This window comes from Copadichromis virginalis, linkage group LG4 (genome assembly GCF_057382275.1).
Source record: "Copadichromis virginalis isolate Kocher_CV1m ecotype Utaka linkage group LG4, C_Virginalis_male_GT1.1, whole genome shotgun sequence".
NCBI classification, from domain to species: domain Eukaryota; kingdom Metazoa; phylum Chordata; class Actinopteri; order Cichliformes; family Cichlidae; genus Copadichromis; species Copadichromis virginalis.
In genome coordinates this window covers 18,611-23,126 of record NC_140621.1, presented here as the reverse complement: position 1 = coordinate 23,126, position 4,516 = coordinate 18,611, and the positions used below count along the sequence as shown (strand labels likewise).

Below are 4,516 nucleotides of genomic sequence, written 5' to 3'. Positions count from 1 at the left end.
ATCAGACAAAGTCAACACAGGAATGAAGTACCAAAAACATCCTGACCAAAATGTGAAGAACAGCCAGGCAGTCAATGAAGACTATAAACACTCTGGTTATACCAGAGGCCACCTCGCCCCCAGTGGTCACCAACAGACAGAAGAAGACAAAAAGGCTACCTTCACCCTGACAAATATTGTTCCTCAAATGGAAAAGTTCAATAACGGTCTCTGGAAGATAGGATGGCAGAAAGACTTAAAGTCTGCACATCAAAAATGTATGTTATCACTGGAGTCATGCCTTATGAGGAAGATGAACCCAAGATCAATAACAGGGTGACTGTTCCTGAGTACTTTTGGACTGCTTACTGCTGCCCAACGCTCACAGCTGGACTGCAGAATTACTTTCCTACTTTTGCTGCAGTGGGAAGAAATGATCCCAACAGTAAAGATGACATTGTGAAAAAAAACACAGAAGATGGCCATGATGTGATGGAGATGTCCTTGGAGGACCTGGAGAAGATCCTGCAAAAAAGGCTAAAGATGCCTAAAATGAGTCTCTTTAAAAATGAATGTAAGGAATAAAAGTCTTTTTTTGCTTTTGGTTGAACTAAAAAAATCAAATACTTAAATGTGTTAAGATAAAAGTGAAATAAATGAAATGAAATAAAGAATAATAAATAAAACTGTAATGTTTTTATCATTAAGTTAAGACAAAACTATATTTTAGAAACATAACATATCTGAGTTTCTTCAAAAAAATGAAAACATCGTACAGCCTTGTGCTGCAGGACGGGTTAAATAATACATTTGTAAAAAACTACCTATTTTCCTTTATTTTCATAAAGTATAATATTTTATTATATTTTTCACATTATATGGAGATGAAGTGATTAAATTTTGGTGGTGAAAGAATGCTCTTTGGAGGGTTTACACTCAATAAATATTCAAAAGGATAATTTAATGAGATGATGATGCTTACATCCAGGGGCGATTTTAGCCCATTTTTGGTGCTTCAGCACCCCCAAAGATTTCTTACTTTTTTGACAATATTTGCTGTTTGTGGGACACACTACTAAAATATAAAAAGCATACAGTACGTAATTGAGATGGAACATTTTAACAACAGAAATAGATAACCCCCCCCCCTCCCAAAATGGTTTGTTCCAGTTCTTCCCTACTCCGGCTCTGGTGCACAGGCCACCCCCCCAACCAGACTGGCCACCCCAGGTGCCACCCCAAAGGCAAAACAATAAAATTCAATCAAATATCAAATGTCCTATTGTTTTCACGGTGACGCTCAGATATCCGAGTGTAAGTGAATGCAGCATCGGCTTCTGCGCTATGTGCATCACGTTAGCAAAGGTAGGAGACCCAAGCGCGAAAGACGTCACTGCAGGAAACAATTTTTCGGTGAAAGAAAATGAGGACAGAATAAATGTCCCGGTAAGTAATATTAAGTTTGTTGAGTTTAGTAAACTTTGGTGAAATTAGAATACCAAGGAAAAAATAACACTTAAAGAATTATTGCAGCCGTGGAATATTTCAGACAGTATGCTACTGAGGGGAGCTAACATAAGAGTTATGAGTTATAAGATATAATCTAAGTCGTAACATTGCTGTATGGAGCTGCAGATTTGGTTGCAGGTTAACATAGCTGGACTGGCCATCGGGCTTATTTGACTTATTTTTTATTTATTTTTGTAAGGGCATGAACAATGAGAGGTGGTGGATTGGCCAGATGCAGGTCGATGTGTAGAAATAACTCAGTTGTTTGGTGGTGGCTATGACGGGGCTTCCACAGAGGCAGCAGGTGGATGAGGGAAGGGGAGGCAGGAGGAGAGCCCCGAGGCGGCCACCAGTCCGAGTGTCAGGTGAACTGAACTTCAGGTAAGAAGTTATGACCTGCAGTCTATCTGGGTCAGATATGAACCAAGTTTAGGTGGAGTTTATTTTCATGTTGCTGACTTTTTACTGTCAGTTGCAATAACTCATACTGCGTTCTAGCCAGTTTGACGGAGTTTCTATACAGCTGGGTGGGTGCTATGATGTTACTGATAGTGAACTTTATTTTATTCATAAGGTTAGTTAGTAGAGTTGCCAACGGCTCCTTAAAAAAATGGAATGGTCCCTCAATCAGAGAAAATATTACACGTTTCATATTGAGCTGAGAAGAGACGCAGTTTGTCCCGAACTTTAGCTAGAATGGAAAAAGACACAAAGCTGGAGTTATTCTGTCTTTACGCTGCACAGCTGCCTCTTCTTCTCTCATTCTCTCCCCTCCCTCTCCTGTTGCTACTTCAATCATGAAACTGATCAATGATCAGCTGATCGGCTTTTCTCTCTTGTTTGTTTATCGCCCACTTTGTGCCAGAAAGAGGAAACCAGCAGATGTCGCGCTAAACAACAGCAGCACGTTTAAGCTTGATCAGCTGTTGTTAGAATGTATTTAATATTAATTTCTAGTATCAGCTGATGTTTGCTGGAGCCACAGCTGTAAAGCTGCTGGTCATGATGTCTGTTTAGATATGTGGTGAGAGGGAAACATGAAGATGAAACCAGGAGATGTCCTTACTGAATCATCAGAGCTGTGATGGAGAAACAGGTTTACCTTTTAGGTGACATGGATGAGTTGAAGTTATGAACTGTTTCTGAGAGACAAATAACACCAGGATCCTTTTTGTGTAGCTGACAGCTGGTAACTGTGCAGGGGCGGGTCTAGCAAAGTGTTGCCAGGGGGCAGGTAGGGCACTAACAGGGAGAGGGGGGCACAAGGAAATACTTTTCTTTCTTATTCTCATTTAAAATATCTCGCTTTTATTAAATAATTATCTAAATCTTACAACCAAAGTTTTTAGCTGATGTAAAATGTATAGAAATCATACATATACCAACAAGACTGTACATCACTGTCACAACAGGGTTTGTTTTCAGTCAAAGTCTTTATGGCTTTACTACCTGGTGGGCCGGTCTGTAGTCAAAATGCCCGATTTTTTTGTCCCAGTCCAGCCCTGCAGGTTAATACTGGCAGTGTCACCATGCCAGCTGACTGTATTTCATCATCAGCCAGTGTTGTTCTTTATCAATATTACCAAAGTTTACCATAAGGCAGCATAGCAAGTATTTACTTGCTTTCAGGTTTTATTCAAATGTTAGTCTTTTCATTTGTTTCCCCACTTTTTTCCTGTTTCAAAATCAAACACCAGTTTGTGAGAAGATTATCTTCTTTTTTTAACAGGCAGATAAAGTTTTGCATTGGCTAATTTGTCAATTGTTTGTTAAAAATGTTCGTATTTTAATATTCAAAAATGTTTTTGCCCAAAACATATGTGCACTATATGTCAGTAAAAATACTATGCAAATATTGCTGTCCTTGAATGCTGAGTAAACACTGACAAAGCACTGATTGTATCTCTTGTACTTTATCAACGCAGTATCTAAAAACTTTGCACCGTAGTGGTTAAAATCTCATTCTAATAACAGTTAAAAGTGCATTTGGTTATTAGGTTTACAGGGTTATTGAATTATGGTTAACAGTTGGTAGAATTTTTTTTTAAACATTATCTGCCAATTAAATCTGCCACCCTTCTCCAAATCTGTGCCCCTACCTGGCCCCCCCAACAAAAATTTTCTAGACACGCCACTGACAAGCAGGATTCACTGCACTGTTAATGTTAGCTGTGTTATATTGCTGCCTCTGTTCGGTGGTGTCGAGCCAAACGGACTTTAACGTGTGTTTGAACGAGCTGACGGTTCACTCGTTAAGCTGAAAGAAAGATGCTTTAATCACAGGAGTCACACATGTGTCCACTGCACCATCTGGGAACTGTTTTTGTTTAGTCAAGTCAAGTCAAGCTTATTTATAAAGCACATCTAAAAACAACCAAGGCTGACCAAAGTGCTGTACAATAAAATACAAATATAAAATACAATAAAACACAACTACATAAAACACCTCACTGATAAAACAATAAGTTAAAACAGTAAGTTAAACCTTGCTAAAAGCCAATGAGAAGAGGTGAGTTTTAAGAGCAGTTTTAAAAGTTCGTAGGCTTGTGGAGAATCTGATGTGAGGAGGTAAACTGTTCCACAGTCTGGGTGCAGCCACAGCAAAAGCCCTCTCTCCCCTAGTCTTTAATCTGTACCTGGGAACATCTAAAAGCATCAGGTCTGCTGACCTCAAAGATCTCCTGGGGCAGTAAATGCTAAGAAGCTCTGCCAGGTACTGTATATAGCCTCTGTAGAAATTATCCACACCCTCACTTATCTTAACTGCACTACTGTATACAGGGAGTGCAGAATTATTAGGCAAATGAGTATTTTGTCCACATCATCCTCTTCATGCATGTTGTCTTACTCCAAGCTGTATAGGCTCGAAAGCCTACTACCAATTAAGCATATTAGGTGATGTGCATCTCTGTAATGAGAAGGGGTGTGGTCTAATGACATCAACACCCTATATCAGGTGTGCAACGTCCTTTCCTTTGGCAAAATGGGTCAAAAGAAGGACTTGACAGGCTCAGAAAAGTCAAAAATA

The 4,516-nt window shown here is 39.3% G+C and overlaps 1 pseudogene; it reads left to right on the top strand.

Moving 5' to 3' along the window:
• Positions 1-667, top strand: LOC146710451 (endonuclease domain-containing 1 protein-like; annotated as a pseudogene).
• Positions 668-4,516: the final 3,849 nt, after the last annotated feature.